Raw genomic sequence first — 24,731 nt, 5'->3', positions numbered from 1 at the left:
AGAGTAACAAAAGATCAATTGGTCAATTCCATAAACTAGTGGATGCAAAATTTAATGAAAATGAAATTTTGGCAGCATAACGGCACTATATTGAATTCCCTAAAATTTACAAAGAAGTCACTAGATAAACCACACATAAGTATAATTACAACAGAAGGATGACAGATATTATCACCACCAAACCACAATAGAACAATCAAAATAAATAAAACTTATCCTAAAGTTCCAAACATCCACATAAACACGTCATCAAGTTCCAAACCATAGAAATGTACCAAAAATACAATCACCAAAGTATCATAATCATCATTATCAAATAGAGAAAGAGGAATGAAGGATAAGGCCAGAAAAGAGAAAAGTAGAGAGGAAGGCTCCAAGAGGGAGAAAATTAGAAAGGATCAGCCACTCCATTAGTCATCGTCAAACAAGGTGAATGTCTTCCCACTTTTAGGCTGCGAGGTGCAATGAAAGTGATAGTCAAAAAAGTCAACCTTGTCATTTGTCAAGGTGACCTCCTTCTTCACCTGGTGGAAATCAACGGCAATACCCTTGGAAACCTTGTCCAAGTCATTAGCTAAGGACTAAAAATCAGCCTCCATCCTTCCCAACTTGATTTGTATCACCAATTCCTAGGCGGCACTCTCCTCCACGTGCTTCAAATCCTATCTTGCTTATCTTTCAGGGCCCTCTCACTATCCATCAACCTTTGGAAGTCAAAAGCCCCACCTGATGGTGGTGGAGCTCTAAAATGCAAATTTGCGACTCTGGTCTCCAGAGGCTCCTCCTCGAGGATCTCCTCCTCATTGGGATGAGAGAAGTAGTCCTCATCCTCCTCACTATCATATCCTCCCTCCATATCCTCTGCCCCTTGTTCTTCTACCTCCTGTGGTGCACCCATTGGAATTGGCAAACCCATCATTCTCAAGTTCTCCTGGGTGAACTTGTCCCTGGGATATTTCCCTTCTCGCCGATCAAGTCCACTTGGAAGTACTCAAAGACCTTGGTGAGTGATCTTCTATAGGGGAATCCTAAATATTTACAGTGCGCTGTGTGGTATTCCATAGTTTTCATCATGATGTAAGGATCCAGAGATGGGATGCACCCTCTTCTAAGGCTATATAGATGCAATAGGCGAGGTAGGCAGTCATAAAACTCACTTGGTTCCCGTGACTCGCTCTAGGGAGCAGGTTGAACTGGGCCAAGCGGGCAACACACGGGCGTCTGCATTGTAGGCTGTCTCAGACAATGGACACTCCTTCCTACCACTGATAGTGATATAAATGCTCTCCTGCTTCTTGGGACTCAAGTTTGGGCCCACGACCTTGATCCTTGGGGGGTAGTAAAAATGGGCACCCTCAGCGGAGATCCCTAGAATTCTCGCTAGTAGATCCACAGTCAAGACAATGTTTACCCCCTTCACCAGGCTAGTGAGGGAGTACTCCCCATTCTCATAGGAGACCTCCAAATTACAATAGAAATACTGAACCAAGTCCTCATAGCAGGGGCTGTCAGGATAGAACATAGGTTGCTAACCTAGGACGGTGAATTTGTCCAACAACTGGAAAGCTCTAAAGTCCTCTGTCATCACGATCTTCTCCATCATGATCAACCTCTTAGAGAAGATCGACCACAAATACTTCAAGGCTATGGAACAAGCTCTCGTTGAAGTCTGTCGGGTCAACAAAGGCCTCCCTTGTGGGTCGGGCCCGTGATGAAGAGGAACTGGGGGCTGCATTTCTTCCCTGAGATGTGGTGGTCTTTCTTCTTTTGGAAGAAGAAGTTGCCTCTTTACCCTTCCTGGAAGACATCCTGAAAGCACCAAGGAGATGTGTAAGTGTAAATGAACAAAGGAGTATGAAGAGAATGTGATAAGCAATATTATAAAAGGGGGGTGAAAGGAACACTAAGAGAAGTGACATGAATGATAAAACCCCAAAGTGCAATTGCCAATACCAAAATGCAATGATATTAAGAGATGAATTTTGAAGAAAATAAAGGAACATGTAATAAGGAACAAATGAGCCGAGGACACCTATTAAATAAATGGAGATTAAGCATATGAGTGTGAGAACCTACCCAATGCCTAAATGCAATAAATAGGTTACAATGAGCATTATGATAGCAAATGATTTCATTAATTTGAGAAAAAAAATATATGGATGGAAACCCCAAACACTACAACTTGGGGAAAATAGGGATATTACATCGGTGGAGTTGAGTCAATCATATCGGAAATTTGCGTATTCTTGCGAAAGAATTATTCTAAGACAAATGCACTACTAATTGAGAGAAGTGGACATGGTTGTATCCATTATTCATAAAGAAAAGGGAGGAAATGAAGAAAACCCCCAAAGTTTCAAAGAATTTTGACCCATAAAGGGGTAAATTCATAACAAAAGAAGGGAAAGCCATGCACACACGAATGGAAATAATTTCTCTACTACCGTGTGTGTGCATTGAGAATGAAGAATATCATATGAACCATCAAATTCCAAGAAAGAAGTGAAATGAGAAGAATACCCTAAAACAGAGAAATTAGGGCAAGAATTTGAAATTTTCTCTCTATAATCGGTCAAGCAAGACCAATAAGCAATGAAAATCACAAATGAACTACCACATTGTCAAGAAACAAACATTCCATGGATGAAATGAAGTATATAAAGAGATTTTTGGTTTTTATAAAGAAAGAACACCGAAAACTTAGTTCTCAAGAAAAAATGGAGAAAGAGAACTAACTTGTGGATTTGAGAAGATGAAGAAGGGTTTGAACACCAAATGGTTGAGCAGAATTGTGAGTTAAAGCATTGGATAGGTCCCCCAAATCACCCTTGCTCCGAGTTGGAAAGAAGAAATGAGAGAAATAGGAAAATAGGGGTTTAAAAACCCCTTTTAAGTTGCTCGGTCTCGACTGGTAGGCCGTAGTTTGACCTTGCCTGTCGATTTTGCTCGTTGGTTTGGGTTTCAAGGCCCAAATTGCCTATGTTTGGAAATTTTCATATTTTTTGCTTAGTGGGCCCTAATTAGGTGCCAATGGGGGTGTTTTACTGCGTAGTTAAGGATTTTTGTGAGGCCAAACTATGCATTGGTAGTTAAATGTGGGTGTGTTTCGTCATATGGTGTGGTGCATCAATGTAACCTATGATGTAAAGTGAAATTGATTATGAGCTTATACATATATGTTGTGACACTTAATCAATGTTACATTTTGGTATAAACCAGGTACAAATCATTATGGTACGCACCAGATCCGATGGTTGTGCTCGTGGTACCTCTCGTGGTCCCCGCCCTATTGGTCGACCACCAAATCCCCGTAGGCCTCGACCTGTGGGGCAATCCTCATATCCACCACCACAGGTGGACTTTGAATAGGGAGGAGTTCAGGGTAACCCAACCGTGAATGAAATTCTAGGTCCCTCACATGTCATCACTCCAAGTGATGTTGTGACACTTATACAACAGGCACAAAGGGCATTTCAATAGCAATTGCTTCAACAGCAACAAACTTTTATAGCTGCTATGCAATAGTACTTGAACCCTACTCATCAGGGTCAACCACCTAGGGTGGTTACTCCACAAGACCCTCCAGTGGGGTCAGGTGTTGGGGTACAACTTAGAGGAACATTGACTGGGGTTACACCTCAAGAGCAACCAGGAGGTACCCCTCCAGTTCCACCATATGTCACCCCTCCATTAATGATGCCTCCATCCTACCCATACCTTATCCATCTTATCACCCACCATCTACCACTACGGCAAAGGTGGTGGAGTATTTTAAGAAGGACATGCCCCTTATCTTCACTAAGTTGGGTAATGACCTATTGGAGCTAGATCGATGGATCCAAGAGTTGGAGAAGGTATTTGATATTGTAGAGTGTACAGAGGCACAAAAGCTTATCTGTTCAGGGTTGAAACTTAAAAATGAAGCTAATTCTTGGTGGAAAGCTTCTAAGCCTATATTAATGCAATTCACCCAGAGCCTACATGGGAGCAATTCAAGGAATTGTTCTTATTAAATTACTATTCTAAAAGCTTCAGAGGCTGTAAGTAGGCAGAGTTTATAGCACTAACTCAAGGAAGCAAAACTGTTCTAGATTATCAGTAACAGTTTCAGGGCTTGTTCTGTTTTGCATATGAAGATAGCTAAAGAAAAATGCCAGAAGTTCTTAAAGGGGTTGAAAACATCCATTGACACAGTGCTGTAGTTATTGGACTTAACCGATTATGCACAGATTGTGCAGAAAGCTAAGGCAATGGAAGATAAACAGAGAGGAGAGCCATCCCTTACACCGGGGTTGTGGAAGAAGGCAAACCCATATGCTAAGTCAGGTAGCCCAATCAAGAGCTTTCGTGGATCATACTCTTATGGTCCCTCTTACAGCAACCCTACAGGCCATTGGATTATTCTTCCCAACCAACTAGTGGGCTGGGCACTACATCTTTCTACTCGAACACTAGTGTGGTGCTACAGCTCTGAGACCCCCTTGTCCTCTGGTTATACCAAGATCATCATAGAGAACTCCTAGTTTGGTTCAGGCATCATTGAGCAGATGTTATAATTGTCATTCGTACGAGCATTTTGCCAAGGATTGTCGGTACCCATCTGTTGTACCATCAAGCCAGCCCCCCTGTTCGTAAACCTGCGCTGACCCAGGGGAACTAGCCTCAGGGAAGGATGTATACCTTATCAACTGAGGAGGCTAAGGCCAGCACTGAAGTAGTAGCAGGTACACTTTAATTAAAAGATTTTGTGATAAAATTTGAGTAACCTGTTATACTTATATGCAATACAATGCTAGTTGTCTTATCTATAACAGGTATACCTATATATGTCTTATTCGACTTCAGAGCTTCGCATTCATTTGTGTCTAAGAGATTTGCTAGGAAACTTGATGTGCCAACTAAGACCTTAGAATGCAAGTTAGTTGTTAGCACGCCTACAGGCACGATGGAACAGTTGAAAGAAGTATGTGGGCTGTGTTCAGTTGATATTAATAGAAAGAAGCTGGATGCTCAACTTATCAAATTCATTATGCAAATTTGTGACATCATTCTTCGTATGGATTGGCTGTCAGCTCATCAAGTAAGTGTGATGTGTGCCAAGAAACAAGTTAAGATAATGGATAATAAAGGAGAAGAGCTTGTATATCCAGCTGAAAGGGCAAAGCAACCTAGAAAGGCTATTATCTCTGCTTTATAGGTGGTGAAATTATTAGAAGATGGATGTCAGGGCTACCTTGCATCAGTACTAGATGTGGATGCAAAGGTTACACCACTGAAGGAATTGAAGGTAGGCAAGGAATTCCCTAATGTCTTCCTAGATGATTTAACCCAGCTACCGGCTACCACCTTACAGAGAGCTGGAGTTTGCCATTGATGTAATTCCTAGATCTACCCCAGTATCTAAGGCTCCGTATAGAATGGCACCAGCCGAGTTAAAGGAGCTACAAATACAGTTGCAAGATTTGTTGAAAAAGGGGTTTATATGCCCAAGTGTCTCTCCTTGGGGTGCACCAGCCTTATTTGTTAAGAAGAAGGATGGTAGTTTGCATATATGCATCGACTACCAGGAACTGAACAAGTTAACCATTAAGAACAGGTATCCATTGCCATGCATCGATGATCTCTTCGATCAACTACAAGGTGCTAAGGTATTTTCAAAGATTGATCTCATATCGGGTTACTACCAGCTCAAGATTAAGAGCAATGACATACCAAAGATAGCTTTTAGAACCCGATATGGTTATTATGAATTCCTGGTGCTGTCTTTCGGGCTGACCAATGCACTGTCTGCTTTCATGGATTTAATAAATCGGGTATTTCATGATGTCCTTGATAAGTGGGTCATCATGTTCATCAATGACATCTTGATTTACTCGAAGTTAGAAGAAGAACATGCAAGGCACTTGAAGATGGTATTGCAAAGACTAAGAGAACAACAATTATATGCCAAGTTCAGCAAATATGAATTTTGGCTCAAGCAAGTTAGATTCCTAGGACACATGTGTCTGAGAATGGAATCAAAGTGGATTTGGATAAGGTAAAGGTTGTATTAGAGTGGGAGGCACCCAAGAATGTAATAGGAATCAGAAGCTTCTTGGGCTTAGCAGACTACTACCGGCGCTTCATTGAAAACGTTTTTTGGATTTCTACGTAGAGTACTAAGTTGATCAGGAAAGGTGTAAAGTTTGAATGGTTAGAAGAATGTGAAAATAGCTTTCAAGAGTTAAATAGACGGTTAGTGTCGGCTCCTGTATTGACCATTCCAAATGGTACAAGTGGGATGACAGTCTATATCGATGCATCCAAGATAGGGTTGGGTTGTGTTCTCATGCAACACGGCAAGGTAGTAGTAGCATATGCATCCAGAAAACTTAAAGAGTATGAGAAGAACTACTCCACTCATGAATTTAGAACTGGTAGTAGTCATTTTTGCCTTGAAGATCTGGCGTCATTATCTGTACAAGGAGAAGTGGGAGATATACAATGATCACAAGAGTTTTAAATACTTCTTCACCCAACGAGATTTAAATATGAGGCAGAGAAGATGGCTTGAACTCATGAAGAACTATGATTGTGACATTCAGTATCACCCAGGCAAGGCTAATGTGGTGGCTGACGCTCTAAGTCGGAAGGCTCAGATAGTTTCACTTTTGTACTTAGCTGTCAGTCCATTGCTAATACAAGAGGTGGTACTAATGGATGAAATTCTTCTATATGAAGGAGCAACCTTGGAACTCGAAAATCAGTCGGATGATGTTAAACAATTATCTATATCCCTAACTAGGAGTGTCAATCGATTAGGCCGGGTCGATCCCGATCGGGCCTAACTGGGCCTAGTAGGCCTATGTCCTCAGACTATGACCTACCTATTAAAGGAATGATTCGATCTCAGTCGGTGTCGTGTCAGACTCAATCGGGTTTAGGGCTTTAATCAAGCTTCTTCTAATCGGGCTAATCGGAATGTAATTGGGATTTAAACGGGGTAGTGTAGCAATAAAGCCTTAAACGGGCCTTAACTGGTCTTTACTTTTATTAGATTTGAAATACTTCAATTTATTTTGTTAAATCATATAGCAAAGCATCCTGTTTTATTCATTTGATTTATGATGCCTTTGTCCAAAAAACCACCACTTTGAGATGCACCACATTTTTCAGCTATCGCAATATGGATTTTACTTGTTTGTATTCGTACTGTGTGTAGAATCTCTAAATTGTTCTTGCTATTCAAATTCATACTCCTACCACTTCCGAAATAATGTGTTAAGGATGGCAAAAACTCATGATTATGCTCCTTTGTAAAATTATGTATGATCCATCTACCATCTTGCCTTCTTTTCACATGTGTGCTTGCCTAATCTTATGAGAAGGTCGCGGATTAATGGCATCTACTGATTGCTACTTGTTTCCTTGTCTAGAGCATGCAAATGCAAAATGTGCATCATTAAATTTTCTAGTAAGCCTTGAACGACGACTGCTCTTTTTCTTGGTATTAAATCCAACAGACCCTCATATTCTTTATAAAATGCATAAGCTTCCTCATGTGATTCAAATTCCATTCCTTTAGAATGCTCAAAATTTGTATCCTCTTCAGTAAAACCAAGATCCATTGCAGGAAAACTCACACCTAACTCATCTTCACCATGTACCTCCCCATCTGTACTTTCACCCATATTTGACCTAACATTTTCTATTTCACACCCATCCACATTCCCCTCAATATCTATTTCCATTAAGAGAATCCAACCCCTTACAGATTCCTTTTCCCTATCAAAACCAAATGGAGTAGTAGACATAAGTATATCGAAACAACAGCCTGAGAGTTTTTTAAATTAAATGATGAACACAATAACATTAGTTATGCATAAGAAACACAAAATAGCAACCATGTACTACCTATTTATAATACACTTAATTATAGTCAATAATTGATAAAAATGTCAATATATACCCTATTTTATCCCAAAAAATCAAAATACCTATATAAACTATCGGGCTAAACATATCGGTCCAACTCGGGCTTATAAAAGGGTCATGCCGGTCAGGAGGCCCATCAGGCTTACCCCTTGCACCGTGTACTACCTATTTATAAACAAGCTGGACTTAGGTCCAACTCGTTTATTAATCGGGCTGGTCCAGGTTGGGCCATAAAAGTGTCAGGCTCGATCAGGCCTATCAGTGCTGGCTTGGAATTGACACCCCCTATCCCTGATAGCTCTACAGGTACATCCATCCATCAGGCAAGAGGTGATAATGAAAAAATCTTTGGATCCTGAGCAGCAAAGGATTAGGCTAAAAATTTAGGAACGGACAATGAATGACCCTAACTTCATAATAGCCAATGACGGGGCACTACTATTTTGAGACAGGCTGTGTGTGCCCGATGACATGGAAATACAGGACAAGATTGTGAAGCAGGCACACAGCTCTGAATACTCACTTCATCCCGGAAGTACAAAGATGTACAAAGATCTTAAACAAAGTTATTGGTGGCCAGCAATGAAGACTACTATAGCCTTGTATGTGGAATAATGTCTCATGTGTCAGAAGGTCAAGGCAGAAAGGCATCGACCATATGGTACTCTGCAGCCACTCCCTGTACCGAAGTGGAAATGGGACAGGGTCACTATAAACTTTGTCATAGGGCTACCCCATACACCCAAGGGGATGGATGCAATCTGGGTGGTAGTTGACAGGCTTACCAAGACTTCTCATTTCATCCCAATCAAAACCAATTATTCCATGGACAAGTTAGCCTAACTTTATATGGATAACATAGTCCATTTGCATAGAGTGCTAGTGAGCATTGTGTCAGGTAGAGACCCAAGGTTTACATCTAGATTTTGGAAAAGCCTTTAGCAAGCCTTGGGGCACAAGTGAATCTGAATACTGCTTTCCATCCATAGACCGATGGGCACTCAGAACGAACCATACAAATATTGGAAGACATGCTTAGGGCCTGTGCAATGGAAATGAGTGGCATTTGGGAAGAATACATACCCCTTAAGGAGTTTTCTTATAATAACAGCTATTAAGCCATAATTGGGATGGCTCTATATGAGACACTATATGGTAGAAAGTGTAGAACACCATAGGTGAGCACCGAATGCTAGGATCGAAAATGATACAGATAACATGTGACAAGGTTGATGTCATTCGGGACAGAATTAAAGCAGTCCAATCACGTCAAAAGAGCTATGCAGATAATCGCAGGAAGGACATTAAATTCCAAGTGGGGGAGAAGGTGTTTTTTAAAATCTCTCCTACCAAAGGGTTACATAGATTCCACAGAAGGGGCAAGTTAAGTCTAAGATATATTAGCCCATTTGTGATCTTGGCATTGGTTCCATAGCATATATGTTGGCTATTCCATCTTCCCTCAGTAATATTCACAATGTGTTCCACCTTTCTATGCTGAAGTGGTACATCTATGATTCGTCACATGTGCTACCCATAGAACCGGAGTATTTAGAAGCTAATATGACCTATGAAGAGTAGCCTGCTAAAATTCTAGATCGGAAGATAAAGACCCTTCGCAATCGGTCCATCACTTTTGTGAAGGTTCGATGGGCCAATCATTCACTTGAGGAAGCATCCTGGGAGAAAGAAGATGACATCTAGGCCAAATACCCTCATCTTTTCGGAAAACCATGTACTACAATTTTGATGATGAAATTTTCAAAAATGGGGGATAAATGTAATACCCTACTTTCTAAACCCAGTTTAATTACCCGGTTGGTTTGGTTTAGCCTTGGAGGACCTGAACCCAAGCGAGCCGAGTTGGGTACCCTATGGAATATGATGGCAAGGGTGACTCTAAACTCGGGTTGGCCAAACAAGTTGGAGTCAATGCCTAGTGAAGTTTACGTGCCTAAGCCATGCACTTGCACATATCACAAAGCTATGTAGGCACAATAAAGGTAGGTAGCCATATTTGTGTCCAGTATGCTTTTTGGTTGATTAACAGGAGTGAAATACGTGTCAGAGCTGAGCCCCATCAAAATCCCAAATTAATTGGCTAAGTTTCGACTGACTGGTGGGTGATCAAAAGTGGGTTAGACCCATCAATGTGACCTACCACTTTGGTCATTAGATAGTTTGACCCAAGTATAAATAGCATTTATTATTTTTCTTTTCCCTCATTTATTACTTTGGATGGTGGGTGAGAAAAGTAAAGAAAAGAGAGAAAAGAGAGAAAGAGAAGGGAAGAAGAAGGAAGAAAAAGAGGAAGAGGTGCTCGTAGTGTGACACCGAGGTTGGATTTTTTGATTCCAGCACCCGAAAAGTGATCCTCATCTTAAGATCAACATTTTGAGTTGAGTGAAACCCATATTTCTTAAACCCTCAAGAAACCCTAAGTGAAACCCTTCGATTTGGGTAGGAATCCTTTAGATCTTGTTAATCCCACTTGAGATGATGAATCTAAGGTTTAATGAAGGACCTACATGTTGTTTTTGAAGATTTTAGAGGAAGAAATTGTAAGATTTGAGAAGCATTTGTTGACCTCTTGAGCTGAAGAAGAGATTTGGGATTTTTGAAGTGTTCTTGAGCAAAGAGGTAAAATCCAAGCTTAAAACATTGAATCGATCCTAGATCTATGTTAGAATCATAATATGGGACCTTAGATTTGTGAAAAATGTGGTTGAATCAACCTCTTGAGGTTTCTCCAAGGTGAGATGAAGAATGAAAGTGAACAGCAAAATCCCGATTCTAAGTGGTGGGTGCCTAGAAATGGTTGGACCCACCAATCTAGAGCCCGCCTGTCCTGGATGGACTGCTAGCTCGACCGACAAGCAAGGATTGGTGGGCACCTAGCCCTCTAGTCTAGACAGAGCCCTTGGATCGAGCGAATGGCAAGGACCAAAGGGTACCTCACCCGTCGATTGGGTACCCGTCGGTTGACCTACCAATCCAACCCATCGGGTTTCGATTGGGCCCAGATTTTTTGAGCAACCTCCTATAGTGATTCTAATTACATTGGGATCATCGGACTCCGTTGGATGTAAACCTAAAATGGAGATATACTAAACTCAATCTCTTTTATGATAGGTTTCACTAGAAACTCCTGTTACTGGATGTCGGATCTTCTTCATACCAAGGGTGATCATTGTACATAATTAGGTAACTGGGAAGAGGACATTGACTTTATTTGTTATACCCTGCTCGCACAGAATCATGTTGGTGACCGAGTTTACTCTGGTTGACTCACAAACTTGCCAGGATCAACAATGTAGTAACTACAATACAACATACATCTACTAAACTAAGATAAGACCTATACTTTCAGCGGAAGACCTGTTCATAATAATACCTTTAATTATTTCTCAAATACTTGATACCCAAATTGAGTTACAAAAGTTATATACATTTGGGCCCGAAGGCATGATATATACACAAAAATATAACAATTTAAGCATCAAGTCATCAAAAGGGAGTACATCAAAATAATAAAAAAGAATCACCCAAGGATCACTGCTGCCACGCAGCACAACCTTGCACATGCAATCGGCACCATGCTTGAATTCATCAGGGACCCACTAGTCCTCAGAAGCAAACTCCACAATGGGGCCCAGCTCCTGATCTCCAGGCGAGTAATCTGTAAAATCACCTAAGAGTTGTGTACGTGGGGAAAGCTCACTAGCCCAGTAAGTGCAAAGGAATACCACACAAGGAAAACCACACAAATAGTCACAACACATGTGCACCAATATGTATGCAACTCATTTTAATCCTATTAGCCTAACAATATTAATAGGTCATAGGCTCTGTGTTACTCACAACCACAATGCATGTACACCCCGTATACGAGCCACGAACCCCATCCCACGATACGCCCATAGGGTTTTCAGAGAAGGCCCACCGATGGTACCAAAATTTAAAATGCAAGCCGACTCCTAATAAATTTAAATGACAGAAAGTAAATGGCTGACTCCACCCGAAATAAAAGCAGTACAATCAGCCCTCTGAATATACCACTGGGGTTACCAACTGTCCTAACATCAGCTGTGCGTACTTCTAATCGTTGCAGGAGTTCGATAACTACAACCCGATGCTTCCCCTAATAGTAACCCAACACATAAACCCCTATTGAGAAGGGTCGTAGCATAAAGGGGTGTATAAATCCTAGTCACATGCTTCTATATGAGTATAGTATGATTACACGATGGTGCCGCATCCCATTCCACGAGCCACCATGCATTCGTTTTCAAGTCGACTACGGAATCTAAATCTAGCATGCATATTATATCCAAATGAGATTCCTCCATCACATACATCATGACATAATGAATATTCAATCATAACACAACGTATAGCATATTATATAAATGCACATTCAATGCGTGATATGGCATATGTGATGTCTAGTCTACACATAAGTGATATGATGACATGGCTAGACTAACACATGTTAAATGATGCATAACATTCTGAAATTAAATCAGAGTCCACTCCCCACTTACTTGTATATGTACACGGTGCTTGTACCCATTACGTAAGAGATCCGATGTGTGGGTACCCGTATAATGAGTATAACCTATCATAAACATAATGTTTTATCATTTTACTATTTTAAGTTTAATATCATCATGTTTGAACACTTAAATAGGGTTTAGAATCATAAATGGGCATTACCCATCAAATTTGGACCCATTCTGGGTATTCTGGAAAGACAGATGGGCATGAGTCAAAGACAGGCGGGCTTCGAGCCCACCGGTTTCATGCCTACCGATTACACCAGAGCCCAGAAATTAAGTTCTGGGAACTCAGGTGGGCCAGAGACCCAAAGCCAGGTGGGCCTAGAACACCCCCAGTCTTGAAAAAAAATTCTTCTATCATTTTCTCCATCTTCTCTTTAGCTTAGGGAACTTGTTTGCGATCGATCCGGTGACTCAAATCACTCATTTAGGGTCCAATCATGTATCCCCAACCTATATCTAAGACCAAATCAAAAGAAAAAGGGAGATTCTTACCTCTTTCTCAAGAACACCAATGAAACCCCAAATTTCACTTACTTAGCTCAAGAACTTTCAAATACTCTAGATCTTCACCAACACTCCTTCTAAATCCTTCAAAATCATTGTACACACCATCCATTAGACCTTAGATTTAATTATCCAAGTAGGATTTGCAATATCCAAGTGAGTTCTTTTCCAAAAATAAAAAAGAGGGTTTAAAAAAAGGGTTTTCCAAGAATCCTTGGAATGTGTATAATACCTACCTCAAATCGAAGATCCCGGTGAGCTGATCATTAATCCGGGCTCAAAATACCAAGACCCAACTCCGGTGAAGCTCTACGGTCGATTTTCCTTCTTCTTTTTTTCTTCTTCTTCTTCCCTTTTCCTTTCTTCTTTCTTTCTCTCTCTTCTTTACTCTCCCACTGACCAACTATCATTAATGAGGGAAAAGACAATAAATGTCTCCTCTTTTATACCTGGGCCCCCAAAAGTTTCTTCTAGTCATAGGTGGGTACATCTCAGGTGGGTATATCTCAGGTGGGTATTCTTAGGTGAGTATATCTCAGGTGGGTATATCTCAGGTGAGTATATCTTAGGTGGTTATATCCCAGGTGGATACATCTCAGGTGAGTATATCTCAGTTGAGTATATCTCAGGTGGGTATTCTCAGGTGAGTATATTTCAGGTGGGTATATCTCAGGTGGGTATATCTTAGGTGAGTATATCTCAGGTGGGTATATCTCAGGTGGGTATTCTCAGGTGAATTTATCTCAGGTGGGTATATCTCAAGTGAGTATATCTCAGGTGAGTTTACCATTCTAGTTAGCCCATTGCTAGTGTTCCACTTGGACTTCAATGGGGATAAACTCTACTTATAATTAAATTGCATAGGCACCCAAAATTACTAATACGTACCCTTACTTATTGTACATGGTCTCATGGTACATGTAAGTGCAATGCTTGGGTGCATATATTACACTTGGTACCTGCTTGGTCTTGTCGGGCCAACCACAATTTAGGGTCACTCTTGTTACCATGTTCTATATGGTACTTGCGTCATTTTGCTCCGATTCAGCCCCTATATGATCAAACCAAGTCAATACGGGTAATTAGACCGGGTTTAGAAAGCAAGGTATCACATTAGCCCCCCTTTTTGAAAATTTCATCCCCAAAATTGTAGTACCTGGTTGTCCAAAAAAATGAAGATATAAGGTTTGAATATCATCCTCTTTCTCCCAGGATGCCTCTTCGATTGGGTGGTTAGCCCACCGAATCTTCATAAGAGCGATAAAGCGATTGCGGAGAGTTTTCACTTTTCGGTCTAAGATCTCAGCCGGATGTTCTTCATATATCATATAAGCTTCTAAGTATTTTGGTTCCACAAGTAGCACGTGGGATGGATCAGGAACGTACCACTTCAACATGGATACATGGAAGACATTGTGGATACTGCTGAGGGAAGGTGGTAATGCCAACATGTATGCTACTACCCCAACTCACTTCAAAATCTCAAATGGCCCAATATATCTTGGACTTAACTTGCCTTTCTTGTGAAATCTACACAAACCTTTGGTAGGAGATATTTTTAGGAACACTTTCTCTCCCTCTTGGAATCCCATTTCCTTCCTACGGCTACTACATAGCTCTTTTGATGTGATTGGGCTACTTTAATTCTTTCTCTAATTACTTTGACTTTATCATATGTCATCTGAATCATCTCTGGTCTAAGCATTCGACATTCACCTACTTCGTCCCAGTATAGAGGAGTCCTACACTTTCTACTATATAATCTTCATGTGGAGGCATCCCAATTGTAGCTTAGTAGCTATTGTTGTAAGCAAACTCCATACGAGGTATATACTCCTCCTAACTACCACTCATTTCCATGGCACAGGTTGGGAGCATGTCTTCTAATATCTATATGGTCCGCTCAGACTGTCCGTCTGTCTATGGATGGAAGGTCGTACCCAAGTTCAATTGTGATCCTAAGGCTTACTGGAAGCTCTTCCAGAATCTAGAGGTAAACCTCGGGTCTCTATCTGATACAATGCTCACTGGTACACCATGTAAGCATACCACATTATCCATGTAAAGCTATGCTAGCTTATCTATAATGTAAATGGTCTTGATTAGAATAAAGTGAGCTGTCCTAGTAAGCCTGTCAACTACTACCCAAATTGCATCCATTCCCTTAGGTGTACGTGGTAGTCCAGTGACGAAGTCCATTGTATTGTTATCCCACTTCCACTTAGGTACTGGGAGTGGTTGAAGAGTACCAAAAGGTCGGTGTCAGTCGGCTTTGATTTTTTGATATGCAAGGCAAGTCGACACATACAGAGTTATTGTGGACTTCATTGCTGGCCACTAGTAGTGTTGCTTTAGGTCTTTGTACATCTTGGTACTTCCAGGCTAAAGAGAGTACTCAGAACTGTGCACTTCTTTTACTATTTTGTCTTGTATTACCTCATCGCAGGGTACACACAATCTTCCCTAAAACAATAGTGTCTCGTTATTGGCTAATGTAAAGCTAGGGTCATTCATTGTTTGCTCTTGGAGCTTCTCTTTGATCTGCTGTAACTCAGGATCCAATGGCTGTTTCATTATGATTTCTTCCCTGATGGAAGAGTGTATTTATAGAGCTGCTAAGGACATAGTCAACTATTGAACATCATCTGACTGGTGCTCTAGTTCCAAAGTCGCTCCCTCATACCAGAGGATTTCATCCATTAACATCACCTCCTATACAAGCTCTGGACTGACAGCTAGATAGGAAAGTGACACATTTTGAGGTTTCCGGCTTAATGCATCTGCCACTACATTAGTCTTCCCTTGGTGATACTGAATATCACAATCATAATCTTTCATAAGCTCAAGCCATCTCCTTTGTCTCATATTCAAGTCTTTTTGGGTGAAAAAGAACTTAAGACTTTTGTGGTCATTGTATATTTCGCACTTCTCACCATACAAGTAATGGCTCTAAATCTTCAAGGTAAAAATGACTGTTGCTAACTCCAAGTCATGGGTAGGGTAGTTTTTTTCATAGTCCTTCAACTGTTTGGACATACGCTACCACCTTACTGTGTTGCATAAGTATATAGTCCAATCCAACTTTAGAAGCATCGGTATACACTGCCATTCCACCTGTGCCTTTAGGAATAGTTAACACTGGTGCTGACACTAGCCATTTCTTCACCTCCTGAAAACTTTCATCACACTCCTTTGACCAATCAAACTTTATACCCTTCCTAGTTAACTTGGTCATTAGTGCTGAAATCCGAGAAAAGTTCTCAATGAAGCGTCTATAATAACTTGCCAAACCCAAGAAACTTCTAATTTCTGTTACACTCTTGGGTGCCTCCCAGTCTACTATGGCTTTCACCTTATCTGGATCCACTTCGATTCCATTTTCAGACACTACGTGTCATAGGAATCCAACCTATTTAAGCCAAAATTCACACTTGCTGAATTTCGTATTCAACTATTGCTCTCTCAGTCTCTGTAGTACCATCCTCAAGTGTTTTGCATGGTCTTCTTTTGACTTCGATTAGATCAATATATCATCAATGAAAACAATGACCCACTTGTTAAGAACATCATGAAACACTCAGTTCATAAAATCCATGAAAGCTGTTAGTGCATTGGTCAACCTGAAAGACAACACTAAGAACTCATAATAATTGTACCGAGTTCTAAAGGCCATCTTTGGTATATCACAACTCTTTATCTTAAGTTGATAATACTTAGATGTGAGGTCAATCTTTGAAAATATCTTAGCACCTTGTAGCTAATCAAACAGATCATCTATGTATAGTAATGGATACCAGTTCTTGATGGTTAACTTGTTTAATTTTTGATAATCAATACACATATGTATGCTCCCATATTTCTTTTTAACAAACAATACTAAAGCATCCCAAGGTGATACACTTGAGTATATGAATCCCTTCTTCAATAGATCTTGTAACTGTACTTGCAATTCTTTTAATTCTGCTGGTGCCATTCTCTATGGAGCCTTGTACTCAGGGCAGCTCTAAGAATCAAATCTATAGTAAATTCTAACTCCCTGTCAGGTGGTAGCTGAGTCAGGTCATCTGGAAAGATGTCTAGGAACTCTTTAACTATCTTTACTTCCTCTAGAGGTGTGGCCTTTGTATCAAAATCAATCACTGATGCTAGGTACCCCTGACACCCATTTTCCAACAACTTCACTGCTTGCAGAGTGGAGATGAGGACCATCTTAGCCCACTTTATCATATCCACTTAGTATATCAGTTCCTTCCCTTCATTATCGATCACCTCAATCTATTTCTCAGCACACATCACATTTGCTCGATGTACTGATAACCAATCCATGCCTAGTATAACATCAAAGTTTTACATGTTGAACTTGATGAATTGGGAATCTAACTAATTTCCACTGATCTCAATACTGCATAGCCCATATACTTCCTTCAACTGTGAAAATTTTCCTTTAGGTGTACTAACTATCATCTTTTGCTCTAATATCTTGGGTGTCATGTTAAGTTTCTCAATAAATCTCTTTGATGCAAATGAATGTGAAGCCCCTGAATTAAACAAGACATATGTTGGTATATCTGATACAGGTAGGACGCCTAATACAGTAATACATATAAGTAAAGCATGTCATCAATATTTACCAAAAGGCAATTCTCAAATTAAATCATACCTGCTACCACTTCTGTGCTAGCTTTAGCTTCCTCAGCTGAAAAAGCATACATCCGTCCTTGTGATTAACTCCTTTGAGTCAAAGCAGGTCTGTACCCAGAAGGCTGATTGGCTGCTAAGGCTGGTCATGTTCGACAACCTTTAGCAAAATACCCACATAAATGGTAATTAAAACAACGGTTCTGCAAAGCTTGAATCGGAGCAGAAGCTCTCTAAGCCTGACCCGTAGCAAGTGGAGGGCTAGGTGGCCTAATAGTTGTGGGCGTTGTACTGGTATTCAGGTGAAAAGATGTAGTACCCGGTCCACCAGTAGGTCGAGGAGGATAACTTGATGGCCTATAGGGCTGCCTATATGAAGGACCAAATCCATATGATCCACAAAAATTCTTACTCAGGCCGCTTGAATCCGCATATGGATTCTCTCACTTCCACACACCAGGTGTAAGGGATGATTCATTTTTCAGCTTGTCTTCAATGGTTTTGGCCTTTTGTACAATCAAGGCATAGTTGGTGAGATCTAATACCTCAAGTATCATGCCAATGGATACCTTCAATTCGTTCAGAAACTTCTTGCCCTTTTCTTCAGCCTATTTCATGTGAGGGAGTGCAAAGTAGAATAGGGCCTCAAATTGTTACTGATAATCAAGGACAGACTTGCTTCTTTGAGTCAAAGCTGAGAACTCTGCTTCCTTACGGTCTCTAAAACTCCGAGGGTAGTAATTTACTAAGAACAACTCCTTAAATCGTTCCCATGTGGGATCTGGGTGTGTGGCAAACAATGTGTACTTTGAGGATTGCCACTAGGAGTTAGCCTCAAACTTAAACTGTAACCCCGCATAGATAATCTTTTGAACATCAGTGCACTCAATCACTTTAAATATCTTCTCAATCTCTTGAATCTATCGGTCCGGTTCCAAAGGTTCACTTCTCACCGTAGTGAATGTAGGTGGTAGGTTCCTTTTGAATGACTCCATCGTTCTTGTGGTATGGCCCACCGGCTGAAAATATGGTGTATATGCCAGATGGTACGGGCAAGGAGGTGGCATCATATATGGAGTTGTACCCTTAGGTAGTATGGGTGGTGTACCTCCAACTTGGTTTTGAGGGTTGATGTTCCTCTAACCCGTACCCCAACACCAGGCCCTCAAGTTAGACCTTGTGGGATATCTACCTGGGGAGATTGACCTGGTAGTGCAGCATACCATTGCTGTTGCATAGCAGTCATAAATGCCTGTTGTTGTGGGAGAATCTGCTGATGGAGAATCTGATTCGATTGTTGAATCAAGTTCTCAACATCACCAGAGGTAAGTAGCGGTGGAGGATCAGAAAGGGTAGTTATGGGTGGATTCTCATGAGCCACATTCTGATAAATTATCTCTTGAGGTTGTGGGTTAGATGCTTGCCCCGTTGGTTGAGGTCTCTTATTGATTGGTGGCTTACCAACAGGACGAGGACCCCGAGGTGCACCTTGAGCGACACCCTCGGATCTAGTGCGTACTACCATTAGTGTACCTGATTTGCATAAAGATTTCATATAAGTTAGTATTACAACTCATTACACCATTGTTTGAAGCTTAGCACGCAACCTTGTGCACTTCCATCCCAAAACAATCGAGGAAAAGTGCACATGAAATTCAAAATCCAAATTTGCATTCCATTTTATGTATCAGCCAAATCTCCATTATAAAGTCATAATTATTCAAAAATGACCTTCAAACCCACCAATGCAGGCCATGTAGGACCCATGGGTGGCATCGAACACTCACTGCCAAAACCGACAGGCTAAAGACCGATAGGCATGGGTAGCTGAACCCCTCCAATTTCATGGCCAGTGAAGTTACCCGAGAGTTGTGTTTTAAAGGGTTTAAACCCTTGTTTTTCGCCCATTTCCTCTCCTTTCTCCTTCACTCCAACTCAGGCGATTCTTGGGTGATTTTTGGGTGACTCTATATGACTCAAATTGTCGAATCGGCGCAATGATCCGTTCAAGTTGCATTCTCCCTCATACAATTATTAAGGTAAGTTCACAAACCCTCTTTTTCTCTCTAAAATATGGGTTTCTCTCTTTTTGATTGGAAAATCGTCAATGTGGTTAAAACTTTGGTTTTTCCATCTATTTCCTCCATGGAAAACAATTTACATGCTAATGTAGAGGTTAGATTATGGTTTTCAAGTACTTTGATCCATAGAATGGAAGCTTTGGAGCAATTTTCCCCTTTTTATGCCTTAACCATCGATTTTGGGGCTCTACTATTCATTTCTCTCCTCTATGTCAATCTAGCATTCCTATTATGATTTTTTTTGTTTTCATTGCAATATTGGGCTTCTATTGTGTTCAGTAATCATTCCATTGCATACCTTGGCCCAATTTGGATGGCATGGTTGTTCCCAACCCTTATATAGACTTGCCCAAAAAGAGAGGGCAACACATTTGGGAATTTTATACCTAGCCGCCCTTGAATTCATTGTTTTACATTTGAATCATAATTCCTCAAGCATATTAGAATCTTCAATAATTATTTCCATTGAAATGTAAACCTTTCATTTGGCTAGGTTCCCAAATTTGAAATTTCCTACATGCTTGGTATACTTGATTGAAATCCTTCCATTTCTTATTTCGAACCTAATAATGATATGATATCTCTTGTTTAATCTAGTACTGTTCTCATGTTCTCTTGAAAGGATCTACTCATATTCTATATTCTTGGACTTGTTCATACATTAAGGCTACATCTCATTAGGATCACTGTATACCTCAATCACCACATGCATCATCTCATTAACCACTTTGCAACACTTGTGTTTACTGAGTGACTTCCATCACCTTAATCCTTCTTATCTATGTATTGAATCACTTGGCCAATTTAGGTATCCGGGTCTGACAACTTGTAATATGCTGTCTTAGATCACATTTCCTAAAACTTTCTGCCATTTGCTATCATAGCTTTTTTATTCATTTCTTTGATTCCACTTCTACTATCTGTTTAAACTTGGTAGTCCTTATACTTTGACTTCTCATTTTACATCTTGTGCTTATCTCTTTTCTTTACATTTTCAGGATGCCACCACAAAAAGGCAAGGAACCTATAGATCCATTAAGGAAGAGGAAAGCTTCCAAAGCCAAGAAGAAAGAGGTGGGGTCTAGTTCTTCAGCCCCATCTCCATCTAGAAAATGGGAGGATCCTGAAGACCCATCCGACTATGATGAGATGGTCTTCTATAGTTCGAGAGCTGCATCCTCATGGGGTACTTTTCGCTCACTACCTGTGATGTTGGAGAAACAGGTGGTTGTGGAGCATTTCTCTCATATTCACCTCCTAGAGAGGTTTTCTGCTCTTGGTTGGGAGTATATCCTCAACATCGACCGACCGTGCTATAAGGGCTTGGTGAGAAAGTTCGATTACAACCTTGAGGCTACAAAGGAGGAGGGGGAGTTTTCCATAATCAGTATGGTGAAGGGTGTGGAGATCATCCTAATTGTGGATCGATTGGTAGAGATTATAGATATCTCCTTATAGGGCATCCACCACTACAATCCTCCTAGGACCAGAGGCATAGGCCTATTGATGAGCCGAGACATACAGGAGCACATCTATAAGGTGATCAGTAGCTCACATGTGAGACTTGCATCCGAGTTAGCCTTTTCCCCTACGGGCAGGATATTTTCTAGATTGATGCAGTTCAACCTAGCTCCTAGAAGTGGTCATAGGAATAAGGTGGGTTTCATGCCAACCTACATGGCTGCCTACCTATTGTCTACCCTAGAGGGTAACATACCTACACTGTGCCTTCCCTACTTTATGCTGAGGTCTATGCACCACCACGCCATGCATCTAGAGGATGCAAACTTATCCTATGGCAAAGCTCTCACTTGAGTCTTCGAGCATTTTGTGGTTGACCTTTATGGGGCAGTGGGAATGATCCCAAGGGACAAGTTCAATGCAAGGAACTTGAGACAAATGAACTTGCATGCCTTGATGGTAGGGCGCCAGGTAGCAGAAGAGCTGGCGGAGGATGTGCCCATGGATGAGGATGAGCATGATAGAGATGACGGGGTTTATTTCCCGTACCAGGAGGAGGATTTCCAGGAGATACCTGATAATGAGGATATTAGAGAGGAGAAGGTTTTGGAGGAGGTGCCATTGGATACTAGGGCAGCAGATCCAGCTTTCCCTAGAGTTGGGGGTTCCAGATCAGCCAGAGCTAGAGGCCCAGATATGCCTAGTGCTTCTGGCACATAGCCCTCAGCTCCCCCACCTACTAGAGATGCATCTATCCTACAGGACATACTATTAGAGTTGAGGACCTTAAGGGAAGGTCAGGCTGAGCTTAGAGGTCAGCTTGGAGAGAGTACAGCTAGGGAATAGGAGTGTCTTAAGAGAGTGGATGAGAACACCAATAGAGAGCTTCAAATGTGGAGACAGTTTGGGGAGATGGAGTTCAGGTTTCAGCGACTCACCTGACCACTCTTCTAGGGTGATCTCTATGGATGTCCGATGTGTACAGAGGAGAGTGGTACACCTCCATGATCGATTAATTCATTGGGACACACGTCTCGGCATTGACTCTAGGGTTCACTTATAAGAGCCTTTCGATGTCTCTAGCGATGACTCTGACTAGTGATTTAGGTTGTTGGCCTATTACCCTCTTCTGACCTTTTACTTATCATTTCTACTTGAATACTTAGAATTTAAATCATGATTTTGATTGTAACTGTAAATTTTTAATGGCTTGCTTATATTAAACTGCGTGGTTTGATGATGGCCATGTCAGTCATCATATGTTATTATCATATTATTTTTGTTATCTATCAGGTTTTATGTTGAAAATTTTTTGTTTTCTCATTTTACGTTGTTATGCTGTTGAAATTTTGTTAAAATTTTTGCTAACAGGTGACTTCAATTATGACAATTTCAAAACTAGTTAACTAGAATTCATTCTATCAATGCATGCATGCCATGAAATGCAAGAGTTACAAATTTTACATTTAATTAAGGATTTTTAACTTTTCATATGGTTTTTATTTTCACCCATCCCAGACCTATTTAGTTTCTATGGGGTCTAAGCAGTATACCGTAGGTAGGTAGAGCATCAAGCTCTAATACCACTATTATCACACACCGCTTGCATAGAACCGAGCTGATGACCGAGTTAACTCCGGTTAACTCATAAACCTACCAAGATCAACAATACAGTAACTACAATACAGCATACATCTACTAAACTAAGATAAGACATGTATTCTTGGTGGAAGACTTGTTCATAATAATACCTGTAATTTTTTCCCAAATATTTGATACCCAAATTGAGTTATAAAAGTTATATACATTTGGGCCCAAATATAACAATTTAAGCATCAAATCATCAAAGGGGAGTACATTAAAATAATAAAAAAGAATCACTCAGCGGTCACTGCTGCCATGCAGCACAATCCATATATGTGCAATTGGTACCATGCTTGAACTCATCAGGGACCCACCAGTCCTCAGAGGAAAACTCCATAGTGGGGCCCAACTCCTGATCTCCAGGCAGGTAATCTGTAAAATCACTAAAAAATAGTTGTGCATGTGGGGTGAGCTCACTAGGCCAGTAAGTGGAAAGAAAGACCACACAAGGAAAATCACACAAAAAGTCACAACACATATACACCTACATATATGTAATTCATTTTAATCCTCTTAGCCTAACAACATTACTAGGTCATAGGCTATGTGCTACTCACAACTACAGTGCACGTATGCCCCGTGTATGAGCCATGGACCCCATCCCATGATATTCCAATAGTGTTGTCAGAGAAGGACCACCGTTGGTACCAGAATTTAAAATACAAGCCAACTCCCGATAAATTTAAATGACAGAAAGTAAATGGGTGACTCCACCTGAAATAAAAGCAATACGATCGGCCCTCTGAATATACCAATGGGATTACCGATTGTCCTAGTGATCAGTCGTGCGTACTTCTAACCAATGCAGGAGTTCGATAACCATAAGCCAATGCTTCCCCCCAATAGTAACCCAACACGTAAACCCCTGTTGGAAAGGGTTATAGTACAAAGGGGTATATAAATCCTAGCCGCATGCTTCTATATGAGCATAGTATGATTACACAATGGCACCGCATCCCATTCCACAAGCCACCATGCATTCGTTTCTAAGCTAACTACAACATCTAAACCTAGCATGCATATCATGTCCAAATGAGATTCCTCCATCATATACATTAAGACATAATGAATATTCAATCATAACACAATGCATAACATATTACGTAAATACACATTCAATATATGATACGGCATATGTGATGTCTAGTATACACATAAGTGACATGATGACATGGCTAGACTAACACATGTTAAATGATGCATAACATTTTGAAATTAAATCAGAGTCCACTCCCCACTTACTTGTATATGTACACGGTTCTTGTACCCAGCATGTAAGAGATCCAATATGTGGATATATGTATAATAAGTGTAATCTATCATAAAAATAATGGTTTATCATTTCACTATTTTTGGGTCAAAATCATCATGTTTGAACACTAAAATCGGGTTTAGAATCATAAATGGGAGTTACCATCAAATTTGGACCCATTCTGGGCATTCAAGAAAGACAGGTGGGCATGAGTCAAAGAGAGGCAAGCTTCATAGCCCACTGGTTTCATGCCCGTCGGTTACACCAAAGCCCAAAAAGTGAGTTCTGGGAACTCAGGTGGGCCAGAGACCCAAAGACAGGTGGGCCTGGAACACTCCCCCAGTCTTGAAATAAAATTCTTCCATCATCTTCTCCATCTTCTCTCTGGCTTGGGGAACTCGTTTGGGGTCGATTCAGCGACTCAAATCACTCATTAGGGTCCAATCATATATCCTCAACCTAGATCTAAGATCAAATCAAAAGAAAAGTAAAGATTCTTACCCCTTTCTCAAGAACACCAATGAAATCCCAAATTTCACTTCTTTAGCTCAAGAACTTTCAAATACTCTAGATCTTCACTAACACTCCTTCCAAATCATTCAAAATCATTGTACACACCATCCATTAGACCTTAAATTTAATTATCCAAGTAGGATTTGCAATATCCAAGTGGAT

At 40.6% G+C, this 24,731-nt stretch overlaps 1 long non-coding RNA gene across 1 annotated transcript; it reads right to left on the bottom strand.

Annotated features, from left to right (window-relative positions):
• Nucleotides 1–202: 202 nt before the first annotated feature.
• On the bottom strand, nt 203–12,509 carry LOC122065945. Its single transcript, XR_006136164.1, has 2 exons — nt 12,459–12,509; nt 203–1,809 (listed from the first exon to the last, which is right to left on the bottom strand). It is a non-coding gene; the product is annotated as an uncharacterized LOC122065945 (long non-coding RNA).
• Between the last annotated feature and the right edge of the window lie 12,222 nt (nt 12,510–24,731).

The sequence above is a fragment of the Macadamia integrifolia genome, unplaced genomic scaffold (assembly GCF_013358625.1).
Source record: "Macadamia integrifolia cultivar HAES 741 unplaced genomic scaffold, SCU_Mint_v3 scaffold2156, whole genome shotgun sequence".
NCBI classification, from domain to species: Eukaryota; Viridiplantae; Streptophyta; class Magnoliopsida; order Proteales; family Proteaceae; genus Macadamia; species Macadamia integrifolia.
This window is presented reverse-complemented; position numbering and strand designations above follow the sequence as displayed.